Here is a 14,518-nt window from a genome sequence, read left to right as displayed (position 1 = left end):
TGCTTGGCACTTCATGCTTGCAAGTCCAATGTTGTATCCACATTTTCTGTAGACACCTATTGAGGACACACAGACACTGTAGGTCAGTGTGTCCTCAATAGACCATGCTGTCACAGACATCACAGCTGGTCCCTGTCCACTTAAGGAGCTGGTACTAGCCTTCATTGCTTGCAGCAAAGAGCTATCCAAGAGACTCCATTCCCTACTTGCAGAAGAAGCCTGAGTGCAGAGATGAGACTCCTTCCCCCGGGGCCATATGAGAAAAGAGTGAGCTTGACTCTGTCGTCTGCTGATGTGGACTGTGTCCGGCACTCGTGACGCACAATGACTTCTGTACTGAGGAGATCTCTTCTAGCCCCTTTCTGCACCCTGTGGATTCAGCCTGTTCCCCCCCCCCCAAAAAAAAAAAAAAAAAAAGCTATAAGAAGGTAGTTGAGCCAAGGCATAGACTATGGAATTTGCAAACTTGGGTCTAAATTGTGAATTTGTGACTGGCCAGATGTTGAACCCTGCCAGAGACTTGACCTCCCAGCTGTGGTTTTGCCTTCTGCTAATGTGATAATGAGGTTTGGAATTCAGGGTAGCTTGAATACTCAATTCCTCAAGGACTGATGGACAAAACAATGCCTTTTTAACATTTTTATTATTTTTAAACAACCCAGCAAACAGTTTTGAGTCCTAAAATATACCTCTACCCAATTCCCACAATGAAGACCCCAGACACTGAAACAGAAGACTGGGAGGCAGTGATAATGCAATTCTGGCTAGAGTGCCATGAACCTAAGATTCCTTTTGGAATGAGTTCCACAGAAAAATCAAGGAGGGCTTAAGTAAAACAACAGACACTGGGCTTTAGCTGATTCTTAAAGAAGGCAGCAGAACTAGGTGCCCTGTACACTACACCTTCTTCACTTGTCCTTATTCCTTTATTTATAATCAAGCACAGCTAATCCCACCCTTATGCAACTGTTCCATTCCAAAAGGTCTTTCCTAACCTGAACTTTGCATGAGAAAAAAGCTCTACTGCTGTTTTAAAGGATTGCATTGGATTTAAAGATACAGAACTCTTGACAAAAACACAGTTTTGTATCTATTTAGGAACCGGCTCTCCCCTCCCCCAAGTAGATTACCAGCAGCGGGAGGGAGGTTTGGCCATTTACTGTTTCAATCTGCTCCTTTTGCCTTCTTGTTTCTAAGTAGGGTCTGCTTTCCAAATTTGGGGTCAAAATTGGGGTCAAACAGGGGACAGAAATTGAAGGCCCTGAGCTGGGTAGGGTTGTGCCCTGGGGTGCTCCCTGGGTGGTCTCTCCTGCTATCTTTGAGTGGCTTGTCCCTGAGATTGTTATGTGCTGTCCTTTGGGTCTTGTCCTGGTCTTCTAGATCAATGCTTCTCTCTCCCTTGTTATATCCCCCAAGCATTTATGCTTATGAATACATCAGCTTACTTCCCTACCCTGCCTACTTTGGGGGGTTCATCCCATGAGAATGCTCAGCAAGACACAAGCTGACAGGAGGATGAGGTCTTTGTGAATGTCTGTGACCCTGTATCCTTAAGCCCCTCTTCTGGTTGACGCATCTCCCCAGTACACTCATTCAAGGAGTCCTGGCTTGCCCTAGAGATTAGGGGAGGCAGTCCTGCTCCCCAAGCTTCATTACCAAGGCTTTCCCTTTGTTCTTCTCATGCTTAGCAAATGGTCTCTCTTCATCGGCTGAGACCTTGCATATACGCTGAAGATGAACTTTTTTTTTTTTGCATGGTCGCTCCATGTACAACAGCCCGGGGCCATCAGAATGTCTCCCACTCCCATCAAGGATCCGGGCTGTGTGACTCTGCTGGGCTTGCTGATAGATACCCCACTTCCACTCTCCCCAGTTCTTCTCCTCCTCCTCCTCCTCCTCCTCCTCCTCCTCCTCCATTGCTACCAGAATTATCACTGGGGTGACACTACATATCCACTGTTCTTGGAGGCCATTTTTTTCTCCTTCCTTCCTTCCTTCCTTCCTTCCTTCCTTCCTTCCTCCCTCCCTCCCTCCTTTCCTTCCTTCCTCCCTCCTCCCTCCTTCCTTCCTCCCTCCCTCCTTTCCTCCCTCCCTCCTTTCCTTCCTTCTTTCCTTCCTTCCTTCCTTCCTTCCTTCCTTCCTTCCTTCCTTCTTTCCTACCTTCCTACCTTCCTGCCTTTCTTTCTTGCTTGCTTTTATTTGACAAGGCAGAGAGAAATTGAAAGGGGAGGGGAGACAGAGAAAGAGAGAAAGAAAGATAGACACCTGCAGACCTGCTTCACCTTTTGTGAAGCAGCCCCCCTTGCAGGTGGGAAAGCGGGGGCTCGAACCCGGTTAGTACGTGCACTTAACTGGGTACACCACTGCTCAGCCCCACTCTGCTTCTTTTGTTCCAAATACCAGGCTTCTCCCATTTCTGGAATGCATTATTTCCAAGCCAACAGGCTGAAGCCTTGATCAGCCAGAGTCAACTGAGACACATGCTCCTGCTATGTGCAGGAGCCCCTCTGGCTCCACATGGAGTCCTTGATGTCCTTGTTGGGTGCATCCTTAGAATGTGTTCTTAGGACTTGGTGGCCCAGTGTCCCACCATCACTCAGCTTCCTTCTGCTTCATTATTCCACACGGGTAGTGTGTGCCTCCCTGACACATGTCTTTATGACTGGTAGTTAGCATCCGGAACAGTTATTTTTTTCTTTTACTTGCAGTTATAGTGGGGGTTCTACAAATCCACTGCTCCTGGTGGTCATTTTTTTCTACTTTATTAGATAGGACAGAGAGAAATTGAGAAGGGAGGGAGGGATAGGAAAGATAGAGAGACAACTGCAGACCTGCTTCACCAGCTGTGAAGTGACATTTCTGCAGGTGGGGAGCAGGGCTTAAACTGGGATCCTCACATGGTTCCTGCGCTTCATACTAAGTGCATTTAACCCGGTGCTCCACCTCCCAGCCTCCCTGACCAGTCTTCCCATCTGGTTCACCGATGCATCCTCAAGGCAGGGACAGTTAGTACTGTACTTACTGTAGATGCCCAGTGAGGAGCCGAGTGAAGGAATGCCCAGAGCTTCTGTGACACTGCCCAGTGTCAGGTACCAGGTGATGGACACTGATGAGTAGGTAGCAGGCTTGAGGGGGAGATCAGATCTCATGTGCTTCAGCTAAGCTCAAGTTCATTGATGATCAACCTCCCTTCCCATTTCTGACTCCTGTTTTTGGTGGCCATCCCTGGAGAAGTGGGGAAAAAAGAAATTCATTTTATTGGACTACTGAGAGGGGGGATGCAGCAGTACCAGGGACTGAGAGAAAATGAAAGAGTAGAGAAGCCAGATACATGTGCAGCCCACACACCTGAAAGAGAGCTTTTTGTCTAGGAAACCACCCGGGTGCTTACTTTTCAATCAGTTTGCTTTCCTCGATAATTTCCAAAGCAGCAACCACTTCCTTTCTTATCTCAGCAGCATGAGAAGTTCACATAAGTGTTCACCCGAGACACTCATGTGGCGGAGAGGATGAGTAGGTGGCTGAGGGGGAAGGGCTTTCTGCTGACCTTGGCCAGCTTTGCGAGAGAGTCCCTGGCTTGCACGATGAGTCAGATAGATGCAGCCTCGCTCAGCAGTTGGGTAGATAGATGGTTATCATGTACATTGTTACAAGTGAGCATGGGCTCTCTCTTTCTCTCTTTTTTTTTCCAAATAATCTCAAAGATTTTGCAGTGGAAAATCAGAATAATTAATCATAAAAATCATTTGAGGTGACCTTTTCTTCCTTGGAAGAGCTGGTGGTATTTCTGTCCCGGTTACTCTGGATTTGATGACACAGCTCTATTAACGCTAGACATTAGGTCTCCATTGGCCTGGAGAAAGGTAGGGGACATTGGAGCGGGCACTGGTATACCAATGCTGGCAAGGCAGTGGTTCAAGGATGCAGTGGTGGCGGTGGGGGGGCTGGGTGGTGGCACACCTGGTTAAGCACACATTCCCCAGTGCCAGGGCCCGGGTTCAAGCTCCTGCCCCACACTCGCTTCATGAGCGGTGAGGCAGATCTGTAGGTGTCTATTTTTCTTTCCTCCTATCGCTCTGTCTTCTTCTCTCAGTTTCTCACTGTCTTAGCTAATAAAATTAGCTAATAAAAATTATAGAGAGAGAGAAAAAAAAAAAGGAAAAAAAGGCTACTGGGAGTGGTGGATTATGCCAGCACTGAGCCCCAGCTATAACTCTGGTGGTGATTAAAAAAAATGTAGCAATGGAGCATTGGAGGAGTTTTCCTTGGGGTGCCCAATAGACCTGAGTTTTTATAAATAGTATGCTGACTCCAGACCCCTCACCAAATCCCAGACCTTTGCTGCTCACTTAGGTCCTCTAAGCAAAGCATTCACATTCTCTGTTGGGAATAATTGTCTACCCTGACAATCTACTCAATGCCGTCTGCCTTGAGTTGCATGTGCATATTGCTTAGGGGGCGCCTATGCTTTATCAGTGGCGGACACCATGCATCTGCCACCATCCCCATATAGGCTGCCTCGGCTCTTGGCACCATCTAACAATGGACTGAGCATTTTAATGAGGAAGTGGGCCAGATATGAGCAGAGCAGAAGGGTCCCTTCCAGCCTCCTGAGATTGTCGTGCTGAGACTTTTCTGCTAGTGTAGCCTTCTAAGAAGAACACAGGCCTTGTATATGGGAGGTGTTGTCTGTCCCAGGGAGGCCTTGGATTAGGGGAACCCACAGGCTGATGTGCCTTGGAATGCCCGCCCATTCAGAGGTCCTGAGCAGTGTCTGGGAGGCAGGTCTGCTCTCCTTGTTGTCTTTCTCTCTTCCAGAGGCCCTCTGAGACATTCCTAGCTGGCAGGTCAGGTTCTTGCCCTTGAGATTCAGCACTTGGTGTCTTTTCAGCATCTGCTCATTGTAAGCAGATGCTTCCCTGGTCCTTATATTGTTCTCACTCCTGCAGGTGGGGGCGGGGGAGCTCTGTACCACGGGAGCTGGGTCTGTCATACACACCTCCTTCTTCTGAGGTGTTTGAAATGCTTGTTCATGTCACCTGTGCATAACACAGTCTTCTTGTTCTGTGGCACCGTTGTTTTGCTTGCCCCATGTCAAGCACAGACCCCATGTCCCCACTGCCAGCCTGGTGTGGCTTGAACTTTTTGCCATCACTCCACCTAGAAATTGTCCTTGTCCAGGTAGACCCTTTCATAACCCTGGGCACTGGGTGTGAGACGTGGTCACTGGTTGGTACTTTGCTTGGGGAATAGGCCTCCAGGCTTGGGATGTCTCCGAGGTGCTCACAAGTGCACCAAAGTGTTGTTGACTGGATATCTAAAAAGAAAAATAGATTAATTTATTTTTATTAGTTACTTAATAGATCTACAAAACTGTATGATTTTAGGGGTAGCTTCACACTCACACATGGTGTAAATCATTGCACCCACCACCGAAGTCCTCTGTTTTCGTCAGTCCTTACTCTATCTACTCTAGTCACCACTATTCTCAGAAAGTCTGAGACAGGTTGATTCCCTTACTATTATTATCATTATTATTGCAGTTTTCCTCTTATTCTTTTGTTGGTTTAGTTATCTGTATTTCCCATATAAGTCAAACCATTTGGTAGTTGTTTTTTTACTTTTATTTATTTATTTTCCATTTTGTTGTCCTTGTTGTTTTTTCAATGTTGTTATTGATGTCACCTTTGTTAGATAGGACAGAGAGAAATGGAGAGAGGAGGGGAAGACAGAGAGGGGGAAAGAAAGATACAGACTGCAGACCTGCTTCACCGCCTGTGAAGCGACTCCCTTGCAGATGGGAAGCCACGGGCTCCAACCAGGATCCTTACGCCGGTCCTTATGCTTCGCGCCACATGCACTTAACCTGCTGCATTACTGCCCGACTCCCTTTTTACTTATTTTTTAAAAACATTATTTATTTATCTGTTATTGGATAGAGACAGAAAGAAATTGAGGGGGGAGGAGAGATAGAGATGGAAAGAGACAGAGAGACACCTGCAGCCCTGCTTCACCACACTCATAAAGCTTTCCCCTTGCAGGTGGGGACCAGGGGTTTGAACCTGGGTCCTTGTGCACTGCATTGTGAGCACTTAATTTGACGTGCCACTGCCTGGTTCCCGTCTTTCACTTCTTATTTCAGTTAGCATACTCACCTCCAGTGCTAGCCATTTTGTACTGAGCATCTAGTACCAACCCAAACTGATCAATGTTACTGGCCACCTACACTGTGTATCCATCCCTTGGTCCTCCCTTATGCTGCCATCTGTCCCCAGTAAGTCACAGACAAGTCTAGTCAGGATACCAAGAACCCTTCTTCAGGCCAAGAGCCATATTTCATTGATGTCCAAAAATCAAGGATGGTGATACTGAGCTGGAGAAAGCCCTCAGGTTGGTCTCTTGTGTGCTCTCTCTCTCTCTCTCTGCCTGCCTTCTATTTCCTCACCATCAGCTATATAATTAAGAGAGAAGAAATCAAGAACTGACCCTTAAAAGAAGGCCAGTGTCCACCTAATCAGCTGGGGCCCTAGTCGGGGAGTCCTTAGATTCACAAATAGACATGATGGGCCTAGACCTCAAATAAATCCCTCTCTCCATTGTTACTGGTCATGTCAATCAGGAACAACAGAATAGACGCCTTTGTGGGCCCCCATAGGACCTTGCCCTCAACTTGGATCAACAATGATAGAGAATGTTCCATCCTCCAAAGGGAGGCTGGACAATATACTCTATGCTATATCTGAGGAAGATGGGTTCTGAAATAGGGTCAGCCTGGAATATTCCTACACATGACCACAGAATGTGAGCTCAGATCTACAGGGATGCAGAGGTCACATAGGCTCCTAAGCTGAATATGGGCCCCAGATCACATCGAATGAATGGGGTTTACAGTCAACAATGTTTATACACCTTTCCCATATTTGGGAGCTACTCTCTTCCTTGATCTAGCTTTCTGGTCCTTTTTCCAGCTATGACATCATCTCCCCAGACAATAACTTGGATCTACCTGCATATCAGATTTAAGGCTCAGGGAAAACAAACAAACCAAAAAACTAGTATGACCACAGGCCCTTTGAAATATAACTAAAATAGGCCTACTAGCTATCTACAAAACAAAGAACCCCCCCCCAATTCTTCATCTGTACTATTTCAGCCTTTAGGTTCATGATTAGTCAACAATTTGTTTGGTTTTATAGGTTAACTCTCTTTTCAGCCACCAAGTTCCAGATGCTAGCGTGATGCCAACCAGACTTCTCTCAGCAGATGACCCCACCAATGTGTTCTGGAGCTCTGATTCCCCAGAACCCCACCCCACTAGGGAAAGAGAGAGGCAGGCTGGGAGTATAGATCCACCAGTCAATGCCCATGTTCAGTGGAGAAGCAATTACAGAAGCCAGACCTTTCACCATCTGCATCCCACAATGATCTTGGGTCCATACTCCCAGGGGGTTAAAGAATAGGAAAGCTATCAGGGGAGGGATGGGATATGGAGTTCCAGTGATGGGAATTGTGTGGAGTTGCACCCCTCTCATGCTATGGTTTTGTCAGTGTTTCCTTTTTATAAATAAAATAAAATAAGAAGCTAAGCTAATAGTTACATAGTAGAAGTTTTGGTGGCTATCAGAAATATTCCTAAGACTGAAAGATCCCCAGCAGAGTGTGTGTCTTATTTTGTGTGAGACCCCAGCCTTGAGCTCTGACACCACAGGGCAGTGCCATGACCTTCACTGGGGAAGTTCCATGTAACGTGATAAGTGCTGTGCTGTGCTGTGCTGTGCTGTGTCTCTTCTCTTTATGCCTGTCTGTCTGTCTGTCTGTCTGCCTCTCTCTCAAGAAAGAAATAGTTGACAAATTGGCTTAGGTAAACTGCTTACTGATACCTCACATGTGTAAGGCCCTGTATTCACTTGTTGGCACTATAAAAAGTAAAAAGACCACACCCAGCTGTCATAATTCAAGCCAGATATGTTTGAATATAAGTAACTATTTAAACTATCCAACATCATTCCATGGAATTACTTTCATGTACAGATTTTTCCAGAATGTCATAAGCTGTTCACACCCCTCAGGAAATTCCTCATGGAGCCCAGACTTTTCAATAACCTCAGACACATAGTATAGACTGTGTCATATTTCCCTGAAAGTGTCCTCCATTTTTTTAGAGCAACTTTTTGCCAAGAAGAAAGGTTGAAATGATACTTACTTCCCTGTATTTCTCATTTTGAATCCAACCTCAAAAGGTGAATTCACAATTGCTAACCCTCCACACTCCTGAGTCACAGAAGTGCAATGGATTTATACCTCAGTTTCCCTGCTTAGCATTTTTAAAATTCCTATTGAATAAAAAAAGTCTGCTCAGGGCTCAGGTCAAAAAAAAGGCCAGTGTCTGGGATTATTCCCATCAAATTGCCAAGGTTGGTGGTGACGTTGGTCCAGGGTCAGTAGCATGAAGAAAAGACTCAAAGAGGCTCTCTGGCAGTATTCTCTATCCATGCTAGCTTGGGGCGGGTGGGGGGGGGGGGAGAGAGAGAGAGACAGAGAGAGAGAGAGAGTGTGAGTGAGAGAGATAGAGAGAGAAGAGAGAGGGCCCCACCTTAACTGTAGCCGTGAAACTTCCCTGGACCCTGTCCACACACTGAGGCCATAGTCTAAACACTTGTGGTGTGTGAATAATTTCTCAAGTGTTGGCTAAGGGCTATGGGTTGCCAGCATGTGTCCCTAACCAAAGCTGTGCCATTGGAACCAGGTCATTTTCTGCTGTAAGGAAGAAGTGATGGTCGGCGCAGTGGTTACTGGGGTGGAAACAGGGCTTACACTCTTGGCTGGGAATGCTGGAGAAGTGAGCAGGCGTGAGGACTCAGAGCTAAACCTATCTGTGTAGTTAAGACCACTTTGTCTTCCAACTCATGACTATGGTGCTTCTCCCTCTTCCATTTTGAATTAAAAAAAACAACAACTTCTATCTGCACTTTAAAAATATCTAAACTGCTTAGGACTCAAATAGACACATTCACGCCAGTATTCATAGTGACTTTATTCACAGTAACCCAAAGTGGAAACAACCCAAGTGCCCACTGGCAGATGAGTGGATGAACACTGTGGTGAGCACCCGGGTATTAATTATGCTTCTTGCTGCCTGTATTTCAGATACCTGGACATCTTGGAGCCTTGCTGACCCTGGTAGAATGGTCCCTCTCATCACTGGTCAATGTTTAGAGACAGTCACTGACTTTCCTGTGAATGAAGCTTTACACTGGGCCTCTTATTTTATAATTTTTTAAATTACTTTTTTTAAATGTTTGTTGTTGGATAGGACAGAGAGAAATAGTAAGGAGGGAAGACAGAGAGGGGGAGAGAAAGACACTACCTGCAGACCTGCTACACCGCCTGTGAAGTGACCCTCCTGCAGGTGGGGAGCTGGAGACTCAAACCGGGATCCTTCTGCTGGTCCTTGCACTTTGTTATTGGAGGGTTAATGGTTTACAGTCAACAGTAAGATACAATAGTTTGTACACAGGTAATATTCCCCAGTTTTCCACATAACAATTCAACCCCCACTAGGTCCTCCTCTGCCACCATGTTCCAGGACCTGAATTCTCCCCAGCATCCCAGAGTCTTTGACTTTGGTGCAATACACCAACTCCAGTCCAAGTTCTACTTTGTGTTTTCCCTTCTGTTCTTATTTTTCATCTTCTGTCTATGAATGAGATCATCCCATATTCCTTCTTATCTTTCTGGATGATCTAACTTAACGTGATTCCTTTTCAATCTTCATCCAAGATGAGGTGAAGAAGGTGAATTCACCATTTTTAATAGCTGAGTAATATCTATCTATCTCTATCTATCTATCTATCTATCTATCTATCTATCTATCTATATACCACAATTTACTAGGACATTCATCTGTTGCTGGATTTGTGGGTTGCTTCCAGGTTTTGGTTCTTGCAAATTGTGCTGCTATTTGTGTCTGGGTCTTTATCTCCTTGTTTTACTTACGCAGGATCGGGTACTGGGTGACTCTGTGTACCAAAGTGTACAGAAGTCATTCAAACCAGTTATTTCCAAGTCTTAACCATTCAGCATTCCTGTTTCTCCTGGAAAAAAAAAACATGATAACATTTCTCACTTGCATCCCTACATCCTTCTGCCTACGAGTTCCCCTGATGCTTCCCCATGCGACCCTGGGTCATGTCTCCTGCTTCTTACTTCTTATGATTCATAATTAGAAAGAAAATCCTTCCCTTGGGATGGTTATTTTCATGTCTGTGTGCCTTCACATAATTAAAATAGATTCTAATTAAAAAGTGTACATTTAAAAACAATGGAATATAATTTAGCCATACAAAGGTTTGACATTCTCACCCCTGCTACATACAGCACAAGTGAACTGGAGGACATTATGCTAAGTGAGTCAGACCAGTAACAAATTGACATCTCTGTAGGATTCTTTTTTACAAGGTTCCTGGAGTCACTAACTTCATAAGGACACCAGGTAAATGGTGTGTGCTAGGGCCTAGGGGAGGGAGAGTGAGGAGCAATGTTTAAGATAGACTAAGTCTTAGTTTTATAAGGTGAGTATGGAAAGTTGTGGAGATCAATGGCTGTGATGGCCACACACGAGTGAGAATGTGCTTAGTATCATGGAACTGTGCACATGCAGGTAGTTAAGATGTCACTTTTATGCTGTGTCCATTTGACCCTAGTCAAAGTCACTAGTAAAGGAGTCTTTCAGGCTCCATAGGCTCTGATTCCTTGAAAGCAGGAGGAAGCCAAGCAAGTATCTTACAGCCAAGCAGGACCTGGCAGGGTTTTTTTTTTTTTTTTTTTTGGTGTTTTTTTTTTTCCTCCCCTCCTCTCCCCTTCCCTTTCCTCTCTTCCCCTCCCTTCCCCTCCTCTCCTCTCCTCTCCTCTCCTCTCCTCTCCTCTCCTCTCCTCTCCTCTCCTCTCCTCTCCTCTCCTCCTACTCTCCTCTCCTCTCCTCTCCTCTCCTCACCTCACCTCTTCTCTCCTCTCCTCTCCTCTCCTCTCCTCTCCTCTCCTCTCCTCTCCTCTCCTCTCCTCTCCTCTCCTCTTTTCTATTGAGACCAGGGTTGTTGCTGGAGCTTTTAGCCACATGATGAATCTACTTCTCTCTTCCTTCCTTCCTTCCTTCCTTCCTTCCTTCCTTCCTTCCTTCCTTCATATCTCTCTCTCTCTCTCTCTCTCATTAGATAGGATAGAGAGAAACTGAAAGAGGACAGGGAGATCGATAGAGGGAGAGAAATACAGTTACCTGCAGCCCCACTTCACCACTTGTGAAACATGCCCGCTGCAGGTGGGGTGTGGGGCTTAAACCAGGGTTCCTGCACTTGGTGACACACATGTGCACTCAGCTGGGTGTGCCATCCCCTTGCTACTTCTTTCTTGTTTTGGTAGAGACAGGGAGAAATTGAAAGGGAAGGGGAAGACAGAGAGGTAGAGACAGGGAGAAATTGAAAGGGAAGGGGAAGACAAAGAGGGAGAGAGACACCCCTAGTACTTTTCCACCACTTGTGATGTGGGGACTTCCTTGGGTGGGGACCCAGGGATTATGCATGGCAACGTGTGTACTCTACCAGACCCACCACCATGGTGGAGCCAGAGACGACCCGAACTGCCCCTGCGGCTACAGACAGACTATGACCCACATAGTCAATGACTGCCACCTCTCCAGATTCAAAGGAGGTCTCGAAACTTTACATCAGACTCAACCTGACGCTGTTGACTGGCTACGGAAGAAGGGCAAACGCTAGAAGAAGAAGAAGAAGAAGAAGAAGAAGGTGGGTTCTTGACTTTGAGGTGCTCAGAGAATGGGTGTCTAACTACAGCTAACCCACCACCACCACTCAGCTTTGTCCTTATTCACAACAACTGGCCGGCCAACCTTGGCTTTGCCGTGACTTGCGTGGCAGCTGAGAGGGTCTTCCTCCTTCCTAGCCCAGGCAGAAAGGCAATTGAACAGTGTGAATCCAAGGGTATCACAGCACACGGGGGCTCCTCTCTGAGGTGAGCATCCAAGTCATGCACTTGTGGGGAGACCAGGCTCTACTGAAGGCCTCTCCACACAGGCTTTCTGCCTTCACTTGCATTTGCACCCACCTGGAGGCATCCACCTCCCCTAAAGAGCCCACGTGGCTGCAGGATGTGCTCACCTCACGATTCCATGCCCTGTGAGAGCACCTGCCCCTTTGGTTGTGTAATTAGATTCTCCTAGGATCCAGATGAAACCACAGCTCCAACCTGAAAGGGAACGCCCTGCGCTGTGTCAGCTTTCAGAGGAACCCCCACATCATAGGCGGGGAATGCCAGCCTCCAGGCACGGAGACTTTAGACATTTGTTAGCTGCCTTTCAAGGCTCCAGGCTGTTTTTCTTCCCCTCCCTAGTCTTGCAGGTTCTTTTGAAAACCCCAGACTCCATGCTTTCAACTCTTTCCTCTGGTCTCTGATAAAAGGCAAATTAAGAGTCACTTCTAACAAGTCTCAGGAGCTAAGAGGGCTCATCTGTAGACAAACATCAAAGCTCTAGGGCTCAGGTGTGCCCCGGCCTGAGATGGTGGGAGGGGGAAGCGTCTGCAGTCCTCCAGGTTCCCAGCCTCCCCTCTGCCCTAGCTACCCCCTCAACCCCCACCTCTTGGCTATAGGGCCCCAGCCAGTGCCTGGTCTCACACAGGCCCCACAGAACAGCCTGGCAAATCCTGCAAATAGCCTAGATGCCTGGAGACAGCCTCATAATTGCCCTGTGAAGAGTGGTTTGGCTGGAGTCCCTTCTTCTGGGTAGGCACAGTTTGAACTTCAGAGAGATTTCCCACTTCAGAATGTCTACAGCAGCCCTGAATGACAGGATAATTGGGGGGTGTAGGGGTGGGGGAGGCAGGAGAAGGAGGCTGGCAGGGCTCCTGCTTGCACACTCCTGTCAACTGAAATAAAGTATCATCATTGTGGAACTTTATTTTGAATTTCAGAGTTGGTGTTGAAATGCAGCCAGAGCAGAGGACAGGGCCCGTGCAGGGTGTACTTACTGGTGGCTTTCCTCACCTCCTTCTGGGGGAAGAGGTCTATTTCTGTGCCACAAGGGGAGAGTCACATCACCATAGGAGAAGTTTTTATCATTTGAATAGTGACAGTTTAAAGTAGCAAGACCCTTGTCTGAGCAGTTATATTGCAATATAATATAAGAATGCCTCTTGAGGGGCCGAGTGGTGGCCCACCCAGTTAAGCATACGTAGTACTAAGTGCAAGGACCCACACAAGGATTTAGGTTCGAGCCCCTGGCTTCCCTACCAGCTGTGGGGACGCTTCATGACTGGTGAAGCTGGTCTGCAGGTGTCTATCTTTCTCTCTCCCTTTCTATCTCCTCTCCCCTTCTCAATTTCTCTCTGTCCTATCCAATAATAATAATTAAAAAAATGGAAAAAATACCCACCAGGAGCAGTGGACTCATAATGCTGGCACCAAGTCTGAGAGATAACCCTGGAGGCAAAAAAAAAAAAAAGGAATATGTCTTGAATGGCTGATGTTATCTATGAGGCAGAAAACTCACCCTAAGTGAGAAGAAATTCAAACCAAGAGGCAAAGCTCCACCCACTGTATTGTCTAGGTGAGAAGGAACTTCCTGGGCTCCCCTCATTTCCCTCAGGGCAGAGGGTAGGGATTGGGGGCCTTTAGCTTTGCAGTCTGAGTTTGGGGAAGGCAAAGGAAATGTTCATATCCCCATGGTTGAACCCAAATTTCTGCAGCTTTATCCTCTCTTCCCCCTATTTTATTTCACACTGGTTTTCAAGCCCCCAAATAACCCTTCTCTTGTCCTGGACCTGCTGCCAGCTTCTGCTTTGTACCATGCACAGTGTAGACAGTCCAGACAGGCTCTGCAGGAGTGCGAGTAACTGGGTAGCTTGGAGCTTGATAACCCAAATGTACTTTGCTGGTGGATCTGGGGCCAGGCTTGGGCATGAGGGTTTAGAGGGTACCTACAGGGCTTGTGTGGCCTCAATTTCCTCATAGCATAGAGCCCTCAGCATGGCTTCTAGTCTCACTTTGGAAATGGACATTCCTGAAGCAAGCAGACTGCCTTAGGAGGAAGCTTCACAATGCTTCCCTTGCACCCTTGGGCGAGAGCAGCCAGTGAGGCAGGAGGATGCACCATACGGACTGGCTTCTCACAGGGATACAATTTTCCTCTTGTTAATTTTATATTCCAACTTAGCAACTGAGACGTGCATGCTGGGGTCAGACCTAAATTGGTCTGTGCAAGCCACAGGTCCCATGCCTCAGTCTCTCTGTGCTGTACAAGATCCTTTGTGATGCATGTTCCAAAACAAATCATCTCACTATGGGACTGGGGGTGTGTGTGTGCATGTGTCCTTGCCCCCTGTCCCCCTCCCCCCATGCTGTGCCTTTATCTGCAGGAGAAACACTTCTGATTTGTGTGTGAAGAATGCTCCCCTGCTGGGTGGAGCCTGGAGGTTGCTGTGGAAAGCTGCTGCTGCAGAGAAAGCTGGTC

This window comes from Erinaceus europaeus, chromosome 10 (assembly GCF_950295315.1).
Source record: "Erinaceus europaeus chromosome 10, mEriEur2.1, whole genome shotgun sequence".
In the NCBI taxonomy this organism is placed as follows: Eukaryota; Metazoa; Chordata; class Mammalia; order Eulipotyphla; family Erinaceidae; genus Erinaceus; species Erinaceus europaeus.
This window is presented reverse-complemented; position numbering follows the sequence as displayed.